Genomic DNA, 25,388 nt, shown 5'->3' on the forward strand with positions numbered 1-25,388 from the left:
GGTCATTTTCTCCAGGTGATGTCTGGACTGTCTTATATTAAGCTTCGTAAGGGAATACTAGTAAATAGGCCTCATGCCGCAGAACAGGGAACCAGGGACAAAGGGGTTAAGTAACTTTCCCAGGTACATGTGTCTTCTAGCATGAGTTGATACCAGCCACCAGACACCAGCTCTCATGCTCTCGCTCTCTCTCCGTCCCTGTGCTGTGCTGCCTTTCTACATTGTCTCATCCTCATAAAATCACAGCCCCATCACAGATCATAATACCCCTCTTTGCTCATAGAACAGAAGTGCAGCATAGGAATGAATGAATGTGCTCCCAGGGTCTTCTCTCAGCTGCATATCAACAGTTCTATTTTCAGTATGTTTTCTAGGATTGTGGCTCAGGTTATAAAAAGAGAAAGATCATAAGGGATTCAAACACGGGATTCACAATATAACTATTTGTGTTTAAGAAGATCTGCTGGCTGTCCACTGTTCTGCTGGCTGTGCCCACAGTGGTTCAGCCACATTGAAATGGGCATCTGACCAAACAACATGGTAGGGCCACAAATATCACCCCCACTAACTACTCCATTGAAGGTGGCATGGGAGTAAAATCAGTAATTAGATTCAAGAAGAAGGACTGTGGTTTGTACAAAAGACACTGGATGTTGGAAAGGAAGGAGTGAGCAGGGAAGGTGCATACTCAAGGGCCAGTGTGGCTACTTCCTGCTCTCAGCCATGCCTTCCATAGTGGCTGCTCTGAGGGTGGGTCAGATAGTCAGGGAGACACGGGAGGTGTGTAGATTTCATCCACTAAGCCACAAAAGTCCAGCCTGGCAGACCCCTCTCCTAGTTAATGAACTGCTCATCATCCAAGTTTGGTCAGTTGAAGACGAAGCTAGTTCTTTGGGCAACTGTCACGTGGGCAGTTGGTTTAGAATGTCCTGGGTTCTGAGCCAGTTGGGAGGCAAGCAGACTACTGGTCATTCAGGGTGATCACCTGACCACCAGGGAGTCTCACTGAAAGGCAGCAGATAGAATCAAGTGCTGGGGGCAAGTGAGGGGAGATGGAGACATGCTCAGATCCCCCCACTCCATCAGGGGTTGTTCTTCATTTGGAGGAAAGACAATGTATTTTGAGTCAGGGATTGAAACACAGAGCCAGGAGTTGGGTCAGGATTTGAGCCATCCTCTTGGTGCAGGCACCTCCTTGACATACCAGGTGTCTGCCTGCAGAAACCTTGGGGCAAGAGGATATGAGCAAGGGAGTGAGGAAAGGGCTCAATTCAGGTGTCCAGGACCTGATCTCGTATTCAGGTGATCAGGGATCTCTATGTCCAGGGAACCGTCTGTATCCCCTGACTCAGAACCATCATTCAGTTGCAGTTGAGCTGCAACTCTGAGAAAGTCACTTAATCTCTAAATTTCAGTACCTGCACCATGAAATATGGATCTCAGCCCCTACTCCTCCCACCCTGTGAGCATCACAAGAAATGACTTTTCATTATTGGAAGTTGAATATTGATGTCTCCAATTGTTATTGTTGAGGGGTCTGTTTCTCTTCATTTTTGTCATTTTGTTTTATGTATTTTGGAGTTCTCTTGTAAAACGTTCATAATCTCGAAGGATGGGCCCTTTTGTCATTATAAAATGTCCTTTTTTTTTCTAGGAGAAAAATGTCATAAAAGTTTGTCTTATATTATCAAAGCCAGTCTCGTTCTCTTTTGGTTACTACTTGCTTAGCATTTATTTTCCTTTTATTTTCAACCTCTCTGTCTTAGACTTAAAGCGTGACTCCCTCATAGGCAGCAAATAGAGATTATAGGGTTTTTTTAAATCCATTCTGCCAATATCTGCCTCTGAATTGGAGTATATAATCCATGAATATTTAATTACTAATCAGCTAGCATTGGTATCTGTTTTTTGTTTTGGTTTGGTTTTTTGGCTGTATATGTCATCTCTTTTCTAATAGTCCTCAATTACCGGTTTTTTATGTTATGTTCTAGCGTACCGAATACATTTCCATGGTGCTTCTTTTGCTATATATTCTGGGTTATGTTCTTAGTAGCTTCCCTCAGATTATAATTAACACCTTAAATTATAACATTCTAATTGGATTAATACCAGATTAATTTCCATGGCATATAGAAACTACCTTCATGTAGATTCAATGCACACCCTCCCCTTATTGCCATGGTCATACAAATTATATCTTTATACACTGTGTGCTCGTCAGCATGTTTATAATATTGACTTCAGGTGGTGCCTTTTAAATCAGGAGAAAATAATACATTGTTTACAATTATACACATCTTACATACTTTTATATTTTTTATTTAAATTCATTAGCCAACATATACATACTTATATATTTACACTTTCTTGTATATTAACCTATGCAACTCTTTATTTCTTCATGTAGAATTAAGTTACTCTGTTGTCTTTTCATTTCAGCTTGAAGGACCCTTAGTATTTCTTTGTAGGCCTTGTGAAAGCAGTGGGTTCTCTCAAATGTTATCTGGGAATGTCTCAATGTCTCCTTTATTACTGAAAGACATCTGCTAGATACAGAGCTCTTGGTTGACAGTTTCTGTCTTTTGGCACTTTTCATGTCATCCCACTGCCTTCTGGCCTCTGGTGTCTGATGAAAATTAGCCATAAAATTGAGGAGCCTTTGTAAATGATTAGTTGCTTTCATGATTTTCTCTTTGTCTTTGGCCTTGAACAATTTTATTATGAGGTGGGTTTATCCTGCTTGGACTTTTTTGAACTTCTTGAATATTTTTATTAATGTTTCTCATGAAATTTGGTGAGATTTTGGCTATTGTTACTTCACATATCTTCACTGTCCCTCTCTTTTATTTATTTTATCTTTTACTTATTTTATATTTCATTCCCTGTCTTTTATTTTTCTGGGGACTTTTCTTTGTGCATATGTTGGCATGCTTATTGTATTATACAGGTCCGCGAGGCTCTGCTATTTTTTTCTCCCATTCATATTTTTTAACTCACTGTTCATCAGACTGGATCTCTATTAATCTATCTTCAAATTTTTGTCTTTTTCCTGCTCAAATCTGTTGTTCAGCTTTGTTGTGGCTTTGTGTCTCCCCAAATTATACATTAAAGTTGTACCCCACAGTACCTGTGAAAGTATCCTTATTTGGAAATAAGGTCTTTGCAGATATAATCAAGATAAGGTTACACTGGGGGCGCCTGGGTGGCACAGCGGTTAAAGCGTCTGCCTTCGGCTCGGCGTGATCCCGGCGTTACGGGATCGAGCCCCACATCGGGCTCCTCCGCTATGAGCTTGCTTCTTCCTCTCCCACTCCCCCTGCTTGTGTTCCCTCTCTCGCTGGCTGTCTCTATCTCTGTCAAATAAATAAATAAAATCTTTAAAAAAAAAAAAAAGATAAGGTTACACTGGATTAGAGTGTGCCCTGATTGAATGGCTGCTGTCCTTATAAGAGCAGGGAGGTTTGGACACACAGACACAGAGGGGAGAAAGCCACCATGTGATGACAGAGGCAGGGTTTAGAGTGATGCAGATGCAATCCAAGGAAAGCCATGAATTTCCAGAAACTACCAAAAGATAGCAAGGGGCAAGGAAAGATAGTTCTCTAGCTCTTTCAATAGGAAACAGAGCCTAAGTTATAGCTTGACTCAGATTTCCAGCCTTCAGACGTGTGAAAGAGTAAATTTCTATTGTTTTAGCCCATGTAGAGTGTAGTAATTTCTTACAGCGGTCCTAGGAAGTGAATACAAGCCCCTTTAGTGACATTTTCAGTTGTTACTATACTTTTCAACTCCAGAATATCTGTTTCTCTTTTATAATTCACATCTTTTTTATTGTTATTCTCTATTTGGAGAGATATAATTCTCATACTATGTTTTAGTTCTTTAAATATCATTTCCCTTAATTCTTTACATATACTTAAAAGCTGATACAAAGTATCTGTCTCGTAAGTCCAGTGTCTGGACTTTGCTTAGGGACAGTGTGTATTCATTGCTTTTTTCTCCTTGTATATCAGCTTATGTGTGGGGGACAGCCCAAGAGCACCTCCAACATCCGTCCCTCTAGAAAGACTAACTGAACTCAGTATATAGCCATCCTGATAGTTATGATTTATTACAGTGAAAGCACACTAAGCAAAATAAGCAAAGGGAAAGGTGCATGGGAGGTTCAGAGAAAACCAGCCACAAGCTTTCAAGAGAACTGCTCCAGTGGCATCACAAAGGTACACTTCATTCCTCCAGCAATAAAGTGTGAAACATCTTCCAGGAAAGCTCATTGGAGACTTTGTACTCAGAGGTTTTTAGTGGGAACTGGTCATTTAGGCACCCTCTGCCTCGCACATACCTGAATTTCAGAGTTCTATCAGCAAAGATATGTTCTGCATAAACCACAGGGTTTGCACCAACAGTCTAGGCACAGCAAGCCACACTTACCAGAGAATGGTGGGGACCCTCTTGATTCCAAGTTCCCAGACTTCAGACAGGGTCAGTCTGACAAGCAGGCCTGTCATAGGAAAGCACACTTGGCCCTGGTATGCCAACTTTTTTCTGCACAGTCAGACTTCTGGTTTCCCTGCAGGTATCTTGTTACTGGGGAGGGGGACTGTAAATTGGTTATTTAAAATAATATCATATGACAACTCTAGAAATCGGATTCTCACTCTTCCCTAGGATTTGTTGGCTTTGCTATTTTTTGTCATTGCTTTCTCATTAGTGACTTTAATGAACTAATTCTCCAAAGTCTGTATTCTTTGTCACGTGTGACCACTGTAGTCCCTGCTCAGCTCTATGGCGGTCAGCTATTGGCCGGAGAGAGATCTCACGAACAGCCTAGAACTAAGTCATTCAGTCTTTGTCGAAGGGCTTCGTGAGCATGTTGAATCGTATCTTCAAAATTCAGCTGGTAGCTGAAAACCTTCATTGTTGCTTGTGCAGAACATCCAGGTCAGGCAGGGGGAGAGCTAAGGGCCTTCTAGGGTCTCTCCTGGGTATGCTTACAGTGTTCTAGATTCGTAAGAATAAGTCAGAACTTTTCAAATCCCCTCATGGAAATCTCATTTTTTGGTGGTCCTTGTAAGCTTTTTATTACTCTATTGTTTGCTCCAACTAATATCTATCACTTTAACCAACCAACCACAAGTTAAGCAACTGCCTATAATTTCTTTTTTGACAATTATGCTGGGAAAAGGCTTTTTGTTCTGGGCAAGCTCCAAGTGAGATTAAACACAAACAGTCAAACAAGTAGGGTCTTGCAGACATCCCTCAGACCCATTAGTGGTAATTCTCTAGAAATGAGGTTTTGAGGGAGCTCCGGACCCATTCTGTTCTCTCCAGTGGCTGCCGCATTGCTGTCTTTCACTGTGAACATGGGCTTTAGTTTTCTGAACTACTCTGCAGCCACAGGGCAGGGGATGGGACTAGGCCATGTTAAAACAGCACAAAACTCATGGTTCTGACTGAGACTCACCTGTTTTTTTTTCCTCCCTCTTCCACCAGTATCAACATTCCCTCTACTGCTGCAAGTTTGAGTTTATTTCCAGAGTTCTTAAGATGTTGGTGGCAATTTTTGCCAGTTTCCTCATTGATTTTTTTTTGAGGAGAGAATTTTTGGAGGTCTTTAAGCTGCCATTTGCACTAAAGTCACTCACCACATCATACTCATACTCAAGCCACAGTCCATGACTGATTATCCTCAGGTGTTTGCAGGAATCACAGTTCAACGTAAACTGTGTCTCAGAGAGACTCCTCATGCAGTTGTGTGCACACTGTTAGGTCACAGACATGAAACTCAACTTCAAAATAGAGCATCACTTTAAAAGGAATTAAATTTTAAAAAAATAAAAGAATTTTCTTAAAATCGTATACTGAATAATATGACGTGGCACCTCTGGATAATAGTGACCAACCAGATCCTCAGGTTGAATTTAGGTCATTAAACAGGGCTTTGTTGTTATATTCTTCCTCCAACTTAAAAAAAAACTAAAGCTTATCATATGCACAATTTTGTAATGGTAGAGTTTGGATATTTAATATATGTATGATTTCTTGAACTTGTAAATTTACTTAATTCATCTTCACAGTCATAGAGAAAGTTGGGAATAAAATCAATTATCTTTGGCCATGTATATTTTACTTATCTTGATAAGTCTTGTACTATACAGAAAGAAAACATGAAGATATACAGAGATTCCAAGATATGGTGTAAAGCTGCCTATCATTCTAAATCCACACTGTATCTTTAAAATATATGTACAGGCACCGGGGGGGGGGGGGGGGCTCAGTCGTTAAGCGTCTGCCTTCGGCTCAGGTCATTATCCCAGGGGCCTGGGATCGAGCCCCGCATCGGGCTCCCTGCTTGGCGGGAGGCCTGCTTCTTCCTCTCCCACTCCTCCTGCTTGTGTTCCCTCTCTCGCTGTCTCTCTCTCTGTCAAATAAATAAAATCTTTAAAAAAAAATAAAAAAAATACATGTAAAATTGCTCCAAATTGCCCAAGGCCTCGCTAGAGCAGTCAAGAGGAAGTAGCTGATTTTCATCATCCTGTTTGCCTGGAGACCACTCCAGACACGTACATCACACTGACGTGTGTGCAGCAGACGGGTTGGGAAGGACTCGGCTTCTCGCTGGGCCTCATGTCACAGTGGAGTCTGAGCCTCACGACAGCATTACTGTGGCTTTGAGTTGACCGCACTGAGCTGTGTCTAGGCAGCATGCGGTTTGCTTGGTTGGTTACGAGTTGTCTGTTGACTGCGAAACAGCTCCAGTCACATTGACCTCCCATCGCCTCGTCCTCAAACTTTCCTCATCGCCTCCTGATTCCATCCATATGATGTTCTTTCTGCAGGCATCACCTCCTCCTCCACTGCCCACTCCAGCCACTACCCAGGCTGCACCCCAAGTTACCCTGAATGCATTCCTCAGATAGGGGTTCAGTCAGCCCCTCTTCCAGAGAACCTCCCAAAATCTCCCTGACTAGAGCTGTGCCCAGGTCATCTTTTTCAGGGATCTCCTATTAGTTGACCTTTTTATTGTGTGGTTATTTTATGTATATCTTCCCAAGAATAATTAGGATCCATGGAGGGAGAGAATGTGAAGTTCTTACCAGTAATCCTGCACTTACCTCCTTGCACCTGGTGAACGGGACAGAGATTCTCCAGAGACAGTGCAGTGAGGACAACACGTTGCAGTGGGGAGGGTGCAGGATCTGAATCTGCATGGTCTGCACCATGCCTTGCTCTGCCATTCACACCACATGACACACAGCAGGATCAAAAAACATTTCTAGGAGATGTCTCCTCATGTCGAAAACAGGACTAACAGTCATTCCTCAAGGGGGCATTTGTGAGGAGAGAGAGAAGTTGTATTCATGTAAGATCTTGGGATGTATCTGTCATGCTACCCTTCACTAAATGTTGGTTGGTGGCCTACTGACAGCCTAGTCTCACATTACTGGGTCATGTCCTCTGAGCAAAGCATGATCACTCAGAGAGGCATGCGCCTCTCTGCAGCTCTGAGATCCTTGTCTTGTCACAGCTGTCTCTCTCCATTGTCACAGTCAACCCCAGTCAACCTATGTTATGGGCATTATTTTCTCAGTTCTTTCTTTTGTGTCTGACATTTTGTCTTTTTCCCTGCCACTTTTTCTTAAAACATGGGTGGCTACAGCTGGATGTCTCTCCTGGAGTCTAGAGGATGTAGGATACATAGTAGCACTGTGGTGTCACTGCCCTCCCGGCCAGGTTGACCACGGTCTCTCAGGGTTTTTCCAAAGACCCACCCTCAGGGGTCTTCCACATGTCCTAAGCAGTCAATGCATTTGTTCATTTAGTCCAAACTTGTAAAATAAGTTTGGTCACCTCTGCATGCAGCCTACCTGCAAAGGAGTTAAGTGACTTGTCCAAATTGAGGCAAAAAAGCATGGTTAATCCTATAGTCACGGAAGACATGGGATGAGCCATCAAGACAATTTCCTAGAGAAAAGAACTCACACATGAATCCTTAGAGGTCACTTCTTACATCGATCTATTCAATGAACACATCATTCTAAATATACTCAGTTTTCCGTTGAATAGGACTTTACAACTAACTGAAGCAGCATGCATCACCAGAATACCAGAGGGAGCTAAGTGCGGGGGCTTCAGAGGGTCACAGTTTTGAGGACAGCATTCATCCTGTGCCAAAGTCCAATGACGCACTGCGAGCCCAGTGCGAGACACAGCACCTCTCTGTCCAGGAGCCCCCGACACTGAGATTGCCGAGACGGTGTAGACTGTGCCCAGGGCCCTGAAATGGAAAGAGACACAGGGATGGTGAGTCTGAGGTCATATGATGTCTATAAGAAGGAAGTGGCAGGGCCTCCCCTGATCCACTGTCAGCAAATCACCTGAGCAGAGAGTGAGAGGAGTGGGGAGGAAAGAGGACGAGGCTGTGATGGAAAGACCCTTCGAGTTCTGCTTCCTGCGGGGCCCAAAGTCGATTTTACCTACTGGCCCCACTCAAAGGGAGGACAGGGAAGTCATGCAGATCCTTCCCCTCCCCTTGATGGCCTCCCACAGCTGATGTACCCCAGGGGTTTGTGGCAAGGCAGGCCCACAACTCCTCCTGCTGTGTTAGGGCCAGATGTACATACAGAAGGGGACCTTGGAGAGAGAGTTGCATGCCCATCCACCTGTCCACTATCCCCTCCTCCCAGAGGGGGGTCTCTTCACTGCCCAGGAGCCTCCTCTTAAGACTGCAGCCTCTTCCACAGCCTTGCACTCAGTGAAGTGACCTCCACAGTTTCTTCTTCCATTGTAGATCACTGTAGAGGGGGATCCAGAGGGAACCCAACCTCAGAGAGAACTTGTTCCAGATTCAGAACAGTAGAAGGGGCCCCTGGGTAGCGCAGTCGTTAAGCGTCTGCCTTCGGCTCAGGGCGTGATCCCGGCGTTCCGGGATCGAGTCCCACATCGGGCTCCTCTGCTGGGAGCCTGCTTCTTCCTCTCCCACTCCCCCTGCTTGTGTTCCCTCTCTCGCTGCCTATCTCTCTGTCAAATAAATAAATAAAATCTTTAAACAAAAAAAAAAAAAAAAAAAGAACAGCAGAAGGACCAAAGACCATGACAGATCAGCCAAGACCAACCCACTTTCCACTGTGGCAGTCAGGGGGATCCCCTTCACCTCATCCTGTGTTGCTCTCTCTCCATCATTCCTGATTGGGGGACAAAATAGGGAAGGCCTCAAGGAGAGGGAGAGAGCGCTAAGCACATCTTGTGGGTGCTCCACTCTGAGGAATGGGAGGGACCACCCAGCCCTCTTTGGCACATGCCAATTAACCTCTGCCTGATACTGGACCCAAGGGTTGATTGGGTCTGTTGTTTGGGTGTACACATATAGTATCAGGAAATTGGAGGGAAGCAGAACTTTCAAGGGAAGAAGAGGGACTCTGCATTTTTTTCCCAGAGCAAAGCTGGTTCCAGTCACTAACATAATAATCCACACCAATACTTCCAGTGCAGGACTGAGTGATCTGACCAAAAGCTCCAGAAATTGTGGACAGCTGGGTCAGCAAACCATACCCAGGATCTTAGAAATGGGGGTGCATCAACCACACAGTCTCAGAGAACCAGAGGAGAAAGGACGGCCCCCATTACACTACTCCAGAACTCAGCAGCAGCCACTTGGCCACAAAATGACAGCAATAACTCTGGACAGTGAGAAGGTACAGACAGCCAACAGGTTTTTATCTCACTTCCCTGTGAGCCTTGAGGACAATGTAGGCATCAAGCTGCTGTCCCACACTAAGCAGTAATAATCAGCCTCTTTTCCAGGCTGAAGCCCAGAGATCAAGAAGCCTGGCTGCCTGACCTGGAGCCCAGGAAGCTCTTCCGAGAGGCAATTGCAAATCTGGGGGTCAGGAGTTTGGCAACAAAGCCCAGGTGTTGCTGAAGCTGAGCTGCTCCCCTAGTGCACGTGCTGGTGGCCATCTCTCCTTGGCCCTTGGACACTGAGGGTGGCTGAGTCAACCCCACCTGGACCACAGACCCTGGCACGGGGGAGGGACAAGTAGAACAGTGAGTTGGGTGAATGAGGGAGTGGACCAGAGCTGAATGAGGGGCCCCCCACAAATCTTCCACCCAGAAAAGTTCAGCTCTCATCTGTGCAGAAAGTGAGGAGCACAATGAGAGGGGCACAGGTCGTGTATAGATGCTCAAGAGCTCTGCTCCCTGAGATTCCAGAAAGGGGCAACCCTAAGTCCCTCTTATTCTCTCCCTAGGCACCATGGGGAGATGGGCTCCTGCATTCATATATGTCCCTGCTCCTTGACAGCCCTGGGTACCATCTCTAGCAGAATGATGCCCCCCACAAATGTCCATGTTCTAATCCTTGGAATCTGCCCGCATGTTGCCTTACATGGGGAAGGGGAATTAAAGTTGCAGATGGAATTAGGTTGCCAATCAGCTCACATTAAAATCAGGAGATGATCCTGGATTATCCAAGTGGTCACAAGGTCATGAAAAGTGGAAGTGCAGCAGAAGAGTCCACTAGGATGTGGGGCAGTCAGTCAGCTATTGCTGGCATTAGAGGTGGAAGGGGCAACTAAGCAGGGAGTGTAGACAACCTCTAGAAGCTAGAAAAAGCCAGGAACCAGATTCTCTCCCAGCGCCTCCAAAAAGGAACACCCTACAGACGTATTTATTTTAGTCCAGTGAGGCCCATATGAGACTCTAACCTGCAGAAGTGTAAGACACTATATTTATGAGGTTTGAAGGCAATACATTTGTGGTAATTGGTTAAGGCAATGGGAAACTGATACAGTAATTCCCAAGTCAACGGACTGAAGAAGAAGAATCTTGATCATTTCAGCAGATACAGAAAAAGCATTTAGGACAATTCAACATACATTCAAGATTTTAAAAACTCTCAGCAAAATAAGAATTAAGAAAGACTTTGTCAACTTGATGAAGGACACTTACAGTTTATAGTTAACATAATAGTGATGGAAGATAAAATTATTTCCTCTGAATTCAACACGACAGAGGAGTTGGGGACTATCATAACAAATACTAGGGTCATCTACTGATTTCATTTCCTTTGGATGTATCCCTAGATATGTGATTACTGGATCATATGGTGGTTCTATTTGCAATTATCTGAGGAAACTCAGTACTGTTTTCCATAATGGCTGTACCATTTTACATTCTCACTAACAGTATATGAATGTTCAAATTTCCATTTTCTTACCAACATATATATAAACCATCCTAACAGGTGACATGATATTGTCCTTTGATTTGGATTTCTCTGATGATTAATGATGCTGAGCTGCTTTTCATATGTCTGTCAGCCATTTGTATTTCTTCATTGGAAAAATGTCTATTGAAATATTTAGCCCATTTTTATGTTGGGTTAAACACTTTCTTAAAAGATTCATTTATTTTGAGAGATAGAGAGAAAGCACAAGAGAAGGGAGGGTCAGAGGGAGAAGCAGACTCTGCTGAGCAGGGAGCCTGATGTGGGACTTGATTCCAAGACTCCGGGATCATCACCTGAGCAGAAAGCAGATGCTTAACCAACTGAGTTATTCAGGCGCCCCTGGATTAAACACTTTTATTTTAATGATTAGTAGCAGTTTCTTATATATTTTGGATATTAGCCTCTTTTTTATTTTTTAAAGATTTTATTTTTTAGAGAGAGAGTGAGCAAGTAGTAGGTGGGGCATAGGACAAGGTAGAGAATCTCAAGCAGAATCCAAAATGAGTATGGAGCCCAAAGCAGGGCTTGAACTCATAACCCTGAGATCATGCCCTAAGCTGAAATCAAGAGTTGGATGCTTAATCAGCTGAGCCACCCAGGGCCCCTAGTCTCTTTTCTGATACAAGGTTTGCAATTGGATTCTCCCATTCTATAGACTGCCTTTTCATTCTGTTAATTGTTAAAGAGACTATCCTTTCCTCATTGTGTACTCTTGGCACCCTCATCAAAGATCATTTATCCATGTATGTGTGAATTTATTTGGGGGCTCTCTCTTCTGTTCCATTGCTCTATCTACCTGCTTTTTTTTTTTTAATTAATGTATAGTATATGTTTCAGAGGTGAAGTTTAGTGATTCATCAGTTGCATATAATACCCAGTGCTCATTACATCACGTGCCCTCCTTAATGCCCATCACCCAGTTACCCCATCCACCCACCCAACTCCCCTTCCGCAACCCTCAGGTTGTTTCCCAGAGTCAAGAGTCTCATAAGGTTTGTCTTTCTCTGATTTCTTACCCTTCAGTTTGCAAAGAGCAATGGACAGATGATCTAAGCAGAAGATCAACAATCAACAAGATCTCACTCTTTGCATCAAAAAACAAGGGCTTTGGATGACACACTGGACCAGATGGACTTTAGAGATATATTCAGAGCACTTCATCCTAAAGGAGCAGAATGCACATTCTTCTCAAGTGCACATGGAACATTCTCCAGAATAGATCACATACTGGGTCACAAATCAGGTCTCAACAGGTACCAAAAGACTGGGATGGTTCCCTACATATTTTCAGACCACAATAATGTAAAACTTTTTTTTTCTTTTTTCTTAAGATTTTATTTATTTATTCGACAGAGACAGAGACAGCCAGCGAGAGAGGGAACACAAGCAGGGGGAGTGGGAGAGGAAGAAGCAGGCTCATAATGGAGGAGCCTGATGTGGGGCTCGATCCCATAACGCCGGGATCACATCCTGAGCCGAAGGCAGACGCTTAACAGCTGTGCCACCCAGGCGCCCCCACAATGCTGTAAAACTTAAAGTCAACCATAAGAAAAAATTTGGAAGACCACAAATACATGGAGCTTAGAGAACATCTTTTTTTTTTTTTTAAGATTTTATTTATTTATTTGACAGAGACAGAGACAGCCAGCGAGAGAGGGAACACAACCAGGGGGAGTGGGAGAGGAAGAACCAGGCTCATAGCAGAGGAGCCTGATGTGGGGCTCGATCCCATAACGCCGGGATCACGCCCTGAGCCGAAGGCAGACGCTTAACCGCTGTGCCACCCAGGCGCCCCAGCTTAAAGAACATCTTACTGAAGAATGAAGGCGCCAAGCAGAAAATTAAAGAATTAAAAAAAAAATGGAAGCAAATGAAAATGAAAACACGACAGTTCAGAACCTTTGGAATGCAGCAAAGGTAGTCCTAAGAGGGAAGTATATAGCAATACCGATCTTTCTCAAGAAACAAGAAAATTCTCAAATACACATCCTAACCTTACTCCTAAAGGAGATGGGGAAAAAACCCAGCAAATAAAGCCTAAAGCCAGCAGGAGAAGAGAAATAACAAAGATTAGAACAGAAATCAATGATATAGAAATCAAAAGAACAGTAGAACAGATCAACAAAACTAGGAGCTCATTCTTTGAAAGAATAAGATTGATAAACCCTAGCCAGACTTATCCAAAAGAAAAGAGAAAGGACTCAAAATCACAAACGAAAGAGGAGAGATCACAACCAACACTGAAGAAATACAAACAATTATAAGAACATATTATGAGCAATTATGTGCCAACAAACTTGGCAATCTGGAAGAAATGGATGCATTCCCAGAAACATATAAACTACCAAAACTGAAACAGGAAGAAATAGAAAACCTGAACAGACCCATAATCAGCAAAGAAATTGAAGCAGTAATTAAGAATCTCCCAACAAACAAGAGTCCAGGACCAGATGGCCTACCAGCGGAAACCAAACATATAAAGAAGCATTAATAACTTATTCTCCTGAAGCTGTTTCAAAAAATAGAAATGGAAGGGAAACTTCCAAACTCTTTCTATGAGGCCAGCACTACCTTGATCCCCAAACCAAAGACCCCACCAAAAAGGAGAATTACAGACCAATATTCCTGATGAACATCGATGCAAAAATTCTCACCAAGATACTAGCTAATAGGATCCAACAGTACATTAAAAGGATAATTCACCGTGACCATTTAGGATTTGTTCCTGGGCTGCAAGGATGGTTCAACATCTGCAAATCAATCAATGTGATACACCACATTAATAAAAGAAAGGTCAAGAACCATACGATCCTCTCAATTGATGCAGAAAAAGCATTTAAGAAAATACAAAATCTTTTCTTGATAAAAACTCTCTGCTGTGTAGGGATAGAGGGAACATGCCTCAGCATCATAAAAGCCACATATGAAAAACCCATGGCAAATATCATCCTCAGCGCTGAAAATCTGAGAGCTTTTCCCGTAAGGTCAGGAACATGACAAGGCTGTCCACTCTCACTACTGTTGTTCCACATAGTACTGGAAGTCCTCGCCTCAGCAATCAGACAACAGAAAGAAAAGACATCCAAACTGGCAAAGAAGAAGTCAAACAAGGTACTCTATGGAGAAAGTCCCAAAGACTCCACCCAAAAATTGCTAGGACTCATACAGGAATTCAGCAAAGTGTCAGGATATAAAATCAGTGCACGGAAGTCAGTTGCATCTTGATACACTAAGAATGAGGCAGATGAAAGAGAAGGCATCGATCCCATTTACAGTTGCCCAAAAAACCCATTAAATTACCTAGGAATAAACAGAACCAAAGAGGTAAAGGGTCTGTACTCTGAAAATTATAGAACCTTATGAAAGAAATCAAGGAAGACACAAAGAAATGGAAAAACATTCCATGCTCATGGATTGGAAGAACAAATATTGTTAAAATGTCTATGTTACCCAAAGCAATCTACACATTCAACACAATCCCTATCAAAATACCATCAGCATTTTCCATAGACCCAGAGCAAACAATCCTAAAACTTGTATGGAACCAGAAAAGACCCCAAATAGCAAAAGTAATATTGAAAAAGAAATCCAAAGCTGGAGGCATCATGATTCCAGACTTCAAGCTATATTACAAAGCTGTAATCATCAAGACAGTATGGTACCGGCACAAAAACAGACACATAGATCAATGGAACAGAACAGAGAATCCAGAAGTGGACCCTCAACTCTATGGTCAATTTATCTTCCACAAAGCAGGACTGAATACCCAATGGAAAAAAGACGCTCTCTTCAACAAATGGTGTTGGGAAAATTGGACAGCTACATGCAAAAGAATGAAACTTGACCACTCTCTCACACCATACACAAAGATAAACTCCAAATGGATGAAAGACCTAAGTGTGAGACAGGAATCCATCAGAATCCTAGAGGAGAGCATAGGCAGCAACCTCTAGGACAGCAACCTTTTTCATGACACATCTCCAAAGGCAAGGGAAACAAAAGAAAAAATGAACTTGTGGGACTTCATCAAGATAAAAAGCTTCTGCACAGTCAAGGAAACAGTCAAAAAAACTAAGAGGCAGCCCACGGAATGGGAGAAGATATCTGCAAATGTCTTAATCAGATAAAGGGCTAATATCCAAAATCTATAAAGAACTTATCAAAGTCAACACCCAAAGAATAAATAATCCAAGCAAGAAATGGGCAGAAGACACGAATAGACATTCTCCAAAGAAAACATACAAATGGACAACAGACACATGAAAAAATGTTCCATATCACTTGGGAAATACAAATCAAAATCATAATGAGATACCACCTCATTAACAAGTCAGGAAATGACAGATGTTGGCAAGGATGAGGAGAAAGGGGAACCCTCTTGCCCTGTTGGCGAGAATGGAAACTGGTACCTAATTCTGGAGAAGAATTTGGAGGTTCCTCAAAAAGTTAAAAACAGAACTTCCCTATGACCCAGCAATTGCACTACTAGGTATTTAGCCCAAAGATACAAATATAGTGACCCGAAGGGGCACCTGCATCCCAATGTTTATAGCAGCAATGTCCACACCAGCCAAACTATGGAAAGAGTCCAGATGTCCATTGACAGATGAATGGATAAAGAAGATGTGGTATATATGGAATGGAATATATATACGTGGTATGTATAATGGAATACTACTCAGCCATCAAAACAATGAAATCTTGCCATTTGCAATGATGTAGATGGAACTGGAGGGATTACGCTAAGCAAAATAAATTAATCAGAGAAAGACAATTATCATATGATCTCATGCATACGTGGAATTAAAGAAACAAAATAGAGGATCATGGGGAAGAGAGGAAAAATACAACAAGATGAGAGAGAGGGAGACAGGCCATAAGAGGCTCTTAATCATAGGAAACAAACTGAGGGTTGCTGGAGGGGAGGTGGTGGGGGATGGGGTAACCGGGTGCTGGGCATTAAGGAGGGCACGTGATGTAATGAGCACTGTGTATTATATGAGACTGATGAATCACTGGCCTCTACCTCTGAAACAAATAATACACTATATGTTAATTAATTGGATTTAAATAAAAAAATAAAGAGCACCCTTGCATAAAAATAAACAGACAGACAGAAAGTAGACCAGTGATTACCTGGTGACGGGACGGTTGGGGGAGGGAAGGATTGTAAGGGCATCAGGGAATTTTTTGAGAATGATGACTATGTTCATTATCATGGGTATATACATGTGTCAAAACTCATCAAATTGTGTTTGTTTAAAAACGTCTTCCCCTATGGACTCTGGGAAACAAACTGAGGGTTTCAGAGGGGAGGGGGGTGGGGGATTGGGCTAGGCCGGGGCTGGGTATTAAGGAGGGCACGTATTGCATGGAGCACTGGGTGTTATAGGCAAACAATGAATCATGGAACACTACATCAAAAACTAATGATGTACTGTATGGGGAATAACATAAGATAATAAAAAATTTAAAAAAAATTTTCCCCTAGAGCTGATAAGGGGGTGTGGTACCTGGCCCATTTGGTACTCCTATTCTGGAAAATTCTACTCCTTACCTGGCATTCTTAGAGAGGTATTCCACCAAGGCTTCCAAATTGTCTTTCTGTAAAAATATTTTTTCATTATTTATTGATTTAAGAGAGAGAGCGCGAGCACGAGCAGGGCCAGAGGGAGAGGGAAAAGCAGACTCTGCTGAGCAGGGAGCCTGACGTGCAACTTGACTCCAGGCACCTGGGATCATGATCTGAGCTGAAGGCAGACGCTTAACTGACTGAGCCACCCAGGGGCCCCCAAATTATCTTTTGTAAACAGAATGGAATGGAGTAAGTATGTACTTTGATCTGCCTTCTGCTGTAGGCCTGCCAACTCCGGAACCTAGAGTCAACTTCTGTCCCCAGCAGACGAGGAAAATGAAAGGCAATGGGCTGCTCCAAGGTCACTTCTCAGGTCATGGCCAACCCAGTGGTTTGTCCTCCCACATGCCAACTGTGGGCCTGTGCTCAGGTCACTGGGACACCTGGCTTCCTAAACCCTTCATAGATGTCCATTTTTTTTCTGGTACGTGTTTTCCCTGTGAGGCTGGATTGAGACCATTTTCTCTGTCGTTCAGAGTTTATAAGGACGCTCTTGGAAACCGGTCTCAGTTTCAGGGCAATGGTATTCCATCCTTCCATTGTATCCCCAGGTCACAACTCTTTCGTCCTCCTGAGCCGCTTTGGTCATTGGTGCCTTTATCCCAACTCTTTACGCGGCCAGCCTCACCCCTCTGGAGACCTCATGAACCCAGACTCTGCACAGGCAGTCTGAGGATCAGGCTGACATACCTGTGCTTGGCCGGGGTAATAAATGCCTTCATTATCCCGGACCACCCAGCTAATATTTTATCTTCAATATGAATGCCTCACTCCACAAAGGCCCTGTTGTTCTCACCCTTAGGCTGTGGCAAAGCCTGACCATAATCTCCCTGTTCCTAAAGGACTCACAGGGCTCAGGTTCAAACTTTTGTGAGCACTTGCAAAATCCTTTGGGAAATCAGTGTAGTTTATAGCAGTGTCTTATGCCACACCTCTCAGGCTCATCTGCCCCACTTAGCGGATTTCCAAGTGAGCCCGTGCACCACACACAGAGTGGCCCCTAGCGCCTGCCTCTGCCCACGTGTCAGGGCTGACTCAGGAGCTCAGGCTCCCACCTTACCCCCTTTCAGCCTCGGCCATCCCTCTTGAAAGGACTATGTGCTCTGCACACATCGCAGAGATACGGGAGGGCACAGGAAGGAAACCCACTGAACGAAAGAAGCTCATAAACTATTGACCTCCTTCCATCCTGCCTCCATATACCCCGGAAGAGAAGAGCAGGAGAGGCCTGCCGATGTGGACAGAGCCCTGCCCTGGCTGTTATCTTCCTGACAATAAAAAGGCCTCCTCATTGTAGCCAAACTGTTGCTGAAAATTCTGTTTTCACTGGTGAAACAGATAACTTTTGTCGAATGGCCCGCTGGCTCCTTGTTCTCAGTGTGGTCCGTGGACAAGCGGCCTCGGCATCTGCTGGGAGCATGTTGGAAATGCAGAGTCTCAGGTCCCTCCCAGTGTTACTGAATCAGAATCTGTATTTTCATGAGATCCTCAGGGGATCCGGGCCTAAGATGATGTCTCAAAAAACCACTGTTGAATGTTCCCCAAAGAGAAAGCTAATCAGCACCTTGGTATACCAAATGGGGAAGGCACGGTTGTTTCCTGGGCCTTTTTGGCAGTTTCTAGCATTCTAGAATTCCATAAAGGGTTGATTCTCCAGTGGCCCTGATGGGAATTTTTCTGGAAGAAGGGAAAGAACACCATCCTTGCCGGGAAATTGAGCAAGGACGGAAGGTATGCATGGGCCCAACAGCAAGAGCTCCAACGCGCCAAGGCTGATCCCCTGCTCTAGAGCTCTCTGCTGTTCTTATGCTAGATCCCTTTGTGTCAGGTGATGGGATGGGAGATTGTTCTTGCTTCTGTATTGCTGTAACCCGTCCTCTAAGATTCACTTTTGTTGTATCCCAAAGTTTTGGGACCCATGTCTTATCGTTGTTCTTTACTTCCATTTAATTTTTACTTCATCTTAGAATTCCTGCTTGAATCACTAATCGTTTGGGAGAATGTTCTTTGACCTCCATGTATTCATGGTCTTCCCTGGTGTTTTCTTGTGGTTGATTTCTAGTCCATAGCATTGTGGTCAGAAAAGATGCATGCTATGATTTCCATCTTTTTAATTAGTGGAGACTTGTTCTGTGGCCTAATAGTGATCTGTTCTGAAGGACGTTTCATGTGCACGCAAACGGAATGAGTGTTCTGCTGTTTTAGGACGGGATGCTCTGCATGCGTCTGTTAAAAGCAGTGCATCACCCAAAGCCACTGTTTCCTTGTTGATTTTCATTTTGGATCAAGTCCACATTAATAGAAGTGGGGTGTTAGAACCCCTACTGTATTGCATTACAGTCAATTAGTTGCCTGCTGTTTTTTATTAACTTTTTTTTTTTTTAGATTTTATTTATTCGACAGAGATAGAGACAGCCAGTGAGAGAGGGAACACAAGCAGGGGGAGTGGGAAGGAAGAAGCAGGCTCATAGCGGAAGAGCCTGATGTGGGGCTCGATCCCATAACGCCGGGATCACGCCCTGAGCCGCAGGCAGACGCTTAACCGCTGTGGCACCCAGGCACCGCTTATTAACTATTTTATAAAAGTATTTGAGTCCTCCTATGATGGGTGTCTAAATATTTAAAATTGTTCTATCTTCTTGTTGCATTGTCTCCGTGATTATGACACAGTGTCCTTCTTTGTGTCTTACTACTCTTTCTTTCTTTTTTTTTTTTTCATTCTGTTTTGTCTGATAGAAGTATTCCTACCTCTGCTTTGTTTTGGCAACCACGTGCATGCTAGATGCTTCTCATCTCCTCACTTTCAATGTGCAGGGGACTCAGTAGGTCTGGGGGCTCAAGCTGAGTACCCAATTTCGGACAAATTGGTGTAAGAGTGGAAACTGAGACTAAGTGTGTAAACTAGAGAATGTTTGAGACATGGACTTCAGAACAACATGGACCTAAAAGTCCCCTTGGCCACCAAGGAGAGGGTGGGTTTCTCTGGTCAAGGATATGGGCCATGGGGCACCATCGTGGCTCTGCCTTTAAGTTTCTGCCTTCGACTCAGGTCATGATCACAGGGTCCTGGAATGCAGGACTGCATCAGACTCCCTGCTCCAACGGAAACCTGCTTCTCCCTCTCACACTCCCCTGCTTCTGTTCAATCTCTTACTATCGCTCTCTGTCCAATAAATTTAAAAAAACTTAAAAAAAAAAAAAAAAGGATATGACCCATTATCCTGGCAAGAGAGAACCCATCCCTGATCCACCAGATGCCAGCCAGGGAACAGTGGCTACCATGGATCGGACGCAGAGCCTGGGGCCTGGAGGGAACTGCTGCTTCAGAAGAACCGCATAAGGAGATGCACGAAGGCTGGAAATCCTGGCTCCTAGGTCAGCATAGATGTTCATGGAACCAGGCTCAGGTGTGTCCTTTAAGGTACCCCTCCCATCTTTTCCCAACACACAAAACAAGCAGGAAAGGGTATCCAGAGATCACTGACAAGAATCCCAGAAAGATTCCAAACTTGGTAAACGGCCAACGGGGAGACTGAGGCTGGAAAGTCCTGCCTGCCCTGAGTCCATCTGCAAATTATCTTCCTCTGGCTTTGTCCCCTTCACACGCAGGATTTGATCTCCTTCCGTGTTTTTCCCCACTGGGTGCTGATGCAGTTCCAGAGATTGAACTACAATACGACAAGTTCCAAATACGGGGGCAATACAAAACCAAACACAAAACCAAAAAAGCATCTCAACGGAAGAAGCAGGACACAGTCTTCCTGGCCTTAGAGTGGAGAAAGGCAACCCCAGTCCTGGGGCAGGAAGGAGTTCTGGGGCGTACAAGTCTTAAAGACTCCCACTTTCAGTGATTGTTGCTATTCCTGGGAAAGTCCCTGCAACCTCTAAATCTCAGGAGTTCTGAGGGGCTGTCTCTGCTGTTTGCCCAAATTCATTGACTGAAATGGACCCGTGCTCTGAGTAAGGGGGATTTGGGGGTGCCCTCCAGTGGCTAGGGAGAAGGGCTGGCACTTCTCCTTCCTCCCACGTACAGTAGCTGATGACTCTGGGGGATTTCCTAGGTCAGGAACGAATATGAGAGTCTGTGCAAGTTTTCCATTACTGCAGGAAGTAAAAGACCCAAACCACACACCTGGGCTCTAAAACAAAATAAGGGCTTTAATCTCCTAACATGCAAATCTATCACGGTACTATTTAAAACAACTAAATGGTGCCCCCTACATAAGGAAATAGATGGGGGGAAGGGGTGTGGAGACAATGGGCGCAAGGATGCAGCTGCTGAGGAATCCCTGCAGGGCCACTGGACACTTGCTCAGCCCTGAGGTTGACTGCGGCCAGTTCTTCTCCTTCTTGAGTGCTGCTGACCAGCTAGGACCGGGGCTCCAGCTGGCAGGACAGGGTGTAGCTAAGGACAGAGGGACATCTGTGAGTTGCCCAGGAGCTTCCATTCAAGAGTCCCTGCCAGTGTTTGCCCACAGCTGGAGTCTGGAGCCCCGGCAACAAGGCCTGAGGCTGCCCAGGGAAGGAGGATCCCAGGAGTGGCCAGCAGAAAGAGTCCACCCCGAACCTCACCGACCCAGCTCCTGATGGGCCTCACCTCTCAGCCTCGCTGAGCGGCTCCATAGCTTGGAACCAGGCCCAAAAAGGATCCTCGGGCTCTAGGGTGTAATTCTCGGCAGCCACCTGGAGCAGCATGATGTCCGTAATGACTTGGTATTCCTGAGCAGAGAGAGAAGCACAGGATGTATAGGGAGCCTGGGGGGGGGGCGGGGAGCTGCAGGGTCTGGTGAGGGTTGAGCACCGGGAACGGGCACCCATCCCAGGTCCTGGCACACATGGCCATCCTCCTCCCTGCAGATTCATCCGGTCTCCACCTGTTCTCAGAGATGAGTATCAGTAGCCCCTCCTCCGGGAAGTCCTCCTGGATGCCATGCTCTGTCCCCATCTCCTAACGGGATGGGACTTGCACTGCTTTCTTCTCAAGGGATCCCAGGAAATGTGAGGTGGAGGGCATGGAGCCAAGCAATGTTCTTCCCAGGGACATCTCTGAGGCCCACTCCCTACCCTTCCCTGCGGGAAGCGCCACATATGCTCACCTTATTTCTTTTCTGGTGGTTGATCTCATTCTCCTGGAATGCAGACAAAGTCCATCAGAATGAGGCCCCTGGTTCTTAGGAGCACTTGATTCCCATCCCTTCTCATGATGCACCATGGCCAGGACCCGTGAGGGGGCCGTGCATACACAGATAGTGGGCCTGGGATCTAGGCCAGGCTCTGTGGTCCAGAGAAAGGAGGACATGGGGCAGATGGACTGGCTACAGGTCGGGACCCTGCAGCACCACCCTCTCGGAAGACAGTGGGGGAGGCCGAAGCCTCAGGCAGGAAGGGGCTGCTGCGGCTACTGAGGTGCTTGCTGACGTGGAGGGTCCTGACTTCATTCTCCCCCCACGGGCAAACTCACCGGGGGAGGCTGAGGTCCACTCAGACAGACCTCACGCAGCTTTGCCTTCAGGAAGCTCTGGTGCTTCACCAGTCTTCGGCACCGGGAGCCGTGGCCTAACTGCAGCCTCACCTCGCTCATCCCTGAGATGGGCAACAGCCCCCAGGCTCACAGGGTAGCCGTGAGGCTGTCATGAGGGGAGGTTTGCCGAGTCCTGAGAGCTCAGGGCTCAGTACAGGGGCGTTCTGCTCCCAAACCTCCGGATTCTGGTCCCTCCCCCACAATCCTCAGGCTCACCCACCTCCAGATAGTCCTCCATGGCGGTATCTAACATCACCAGCTCGGTGAGGAAAGTGCCAAGGAAAGGCACGACACCCTGTGTCATGAGGGGGAGGGTTGGGATGAGTCCCTGCTCTCTGGTGTCCACAGGGACCCTCCACTGAAAATGCTCCAGCCTCCTAGCCCACCCCAGGGGCTCACGTGGAGCAGCCTAGGACCCTTAGCAGCCTCCCCCCCACGGGTTCCCTTTCCCCTCCCCCCCCAGAACATCAGACTCCTCCTCATCACCTTCAGGGCCTGCTTTTCAAAAATGCCAGGGAATGGAGCACTAGGTCGGTCCCTCCCCACCCGCAAAACCCATTCTCTATGGACCACTCTGGACCCTCCTCCTGGTCCTTTTGAAATAAGAATTGTAGAAGCTGTGGCCCCAGAAGCCGCAGCTGGAGTGGGAAGGCCCCCCCCTTCCTGATCTTTCCTTTTTGGGAGGCTTCCAGCCCTCAGGGAGGAGCCCTCCTCCTCCTCTGACTTTGGAGGCCCTGGGCCTCAGGCACACTCACCTTCTTCTGCATCCTCTTCTGGGCTCCCCGGAGGGCCATCACCAGGGTGGCAAATCTATTGGATGGTCGCTCCTGCAGGGCCAAGGACAAGTTCCTTGAGACCATCATACCCTCAGGCCACTTGCCCCCACCATCTTGGACGTCAGAACCTAGACATCTGACCTAACTCATACTGATCCTGAGGCCCCATTATCCAGAAGCAGGCCGTGAGTGATTCCAGAACAACTCACTCCAACGTTCACTCCATGTGTGACCTTGAGCTTGCAGCCTGGCCTCCCCGAGCCTGTTTTCTCATCGGGAAACGTGACAACTCCACCTATCTCCCATGGTCTCCTGAGGACTCAGGGTCCTATTACTCTCATCATTGTTGTGGCCCTCAACCCAGCCCAACCCCATCACTGAGCACAGGTCTGTCCTCTGGGCTCTCCAGGTTTGTAAAGGCCCCCACCTGGACCAGCTGTCGACACAGAGAGAGAGGGTGTCTAGGCTAGGGAGTCTGCTTGGACACCACCTGCTTGCCCCCTCGCCGCCAACGGCATCCTCACCTAGGCTGTCGCCACATTCATGACAAAGGCTTCCCCTCCCCAAGGAATGCTTCAGACCATTCCCGACTTCATCCACTCAGGACCCTGTTCCCTCCCACCCCTCCTCTCTTTCCAGACCTGCACCTTCCAGGCTACCTTGATGAGCAGGTTCCTGCCCTGTGCGGTGTCCTTGCTGCACAGCTTTTGAAAGATCCTCAATGGCTTCCTGAAGAGAGGCAAGGGAGGCACGATCAATGGACGAATAATGTGGCAGGGTTGAGGGCGAGTGCCTTTTCTTTGAGAACCCCAGAGTGTCAACCTGCCTGGTTGAGGGTTTCTTCTGGGATCCTCTGAGCACTAAGGTCTTTGTAGGACATGGGAGGGAGCTCTCATGTGGCTCGTCCTGGGCCTCCCTTCCCATATTCATTGAGAAACGCTGTTTGGGTCAATTTGGGGTTCAAATGGGCAGAGAACTTAGTGGCTGTCAAGGAAACACGTGAAGAGATTTAATGCAGCTCAGCCCCATGTGGGACATTTGGCAAAACTGATTTCTACAGCGGGAGGCATGGTGACCTCCTCACCAGGGAGGCTGAGAGACGCACCCACCAGCCCAGGTCCTGTGGTCGGGGTTTGCCGCCTCCCAGAAGGTCCAAGCTGCCTGAGGGGGAAGAGGACAAGCCTCTGGGAGCTCCCTCATCCATCCTGGTCCCTCCATGGAGAGAGGCCTACTCACCTGGAAACCTTCCCCCACGTGTTCTCGAGGCGGTGAATGGAGACACTCTGCAGAGCTGAGAGGATGGCACGTAAGGACGAGTAGTTCCTCAGGGTTTGACAGGCCTGGGGAGGGAAGAGAATGGGCTGTCACTTGGGGAGCCGGCACCTGATTGGCTCTCAAGCTTCAGTCCCCCTCAGGGGAAAGTGCTCCTGCTGGAGGAAGCCGCTGTCCAGGGACCTGCCGAAGGGCACACGTGAGGCCCAGAGGAGGAGGAAGATTTTACCTCACTCCAAGGAAGGAGCCAGGCAGAAAGGGAGCATCCCAGCATGGGGCCATGCAAGGCGAGGTCAGCATGCCCCTGGACGGAAGAGCCTAGGGACTGCACAGTCCCTAGGGCAAAGACCAGGGCCTTCCACCCTGAGACCTGATCAAGGGAAGAGCAGTGCCCGAGACTCAGGAGAGCACCTCAGCTGGGCTTCCCGTTGCATACCTTGGCCACCTTGATCCAGTGCTCCACCACCATGGCCCTGTCCCGGGCTGTCATGCTTGGGTTGCCAAGGCAGGTGGTGATGACACACTTGGCCACACCGTTGAACTGGGCGACAGTGGCCCGGACTGTGGGTGCCAGGTGCTCATTGCCAGGCTTGTTGCGCTTGGACCAGACGGAGCCCAGGCACTGATGGGGCAGCAGCTTCTTGAACAGCTCCTAGAGAACAGGCAGACCTTGGTTCACCCAGCCATTTCCCATGCAAGACTCATGTCCTACGTAGGGGTCACAGGTCAGAGCTGGACCTCAGGGAGCTGAGAATCTGGCCTGAGCCTGGTTGGAGACCGTGGATTTCATTCCACTGTTTTTCCCTGAGGGAACCCAGTACACAATGACCCAGGAGCAAACAGAGCAAGGGAAGGAAGGAGGGCATTGGCACCCTGATCATGCTCAGGAACTCCCAGCTCCAGGTGGCACTGCAAGGTGGTCCAACCCAAGGGGGCTTCTTCCCCTCCCCTCCA

The 25,388-nt window shown here is 46.3% G+C and overlaps 1 long non-coding RNA gene across 1 annotated transcript in view; it reads left to right on the forward strand.

The window, feature by feature from the left end:
• Positions 1 to 20,069, forward strand: part of LOC148108148 (uncharacterized) — a 183,592-nt gene extending 163,523 nt beyond the window's left edge. The window contains exon 2 of the long non-coding RNA XR_015721147.1: positions 12,254 to 20,069. This is a non-coding gene — a long non-coding RNA (uncharacterized LOC148108148). The remainder of the gene's footprint in view (positions 1 to 12,253) is intronic.
• The last annotated feature ends 5,319 nt before the right edge of the window (positions 20,070 to 25,388 follow it).

The sequence above is a fragment of the Ursus americanus genome, chromosome 22, assembly GCF_024610735.1.
Source record: "Ursus americanus isolate L20-20 chromosome 22, mUrsAme1.1.p, whole genome shotgun sequence".
Taxonomy (NCBI): Eukaryota; Metazoa; Chordata; class Mammalia; order Carnivora; family Ursidae; genus Ursus; species Ursus americanus.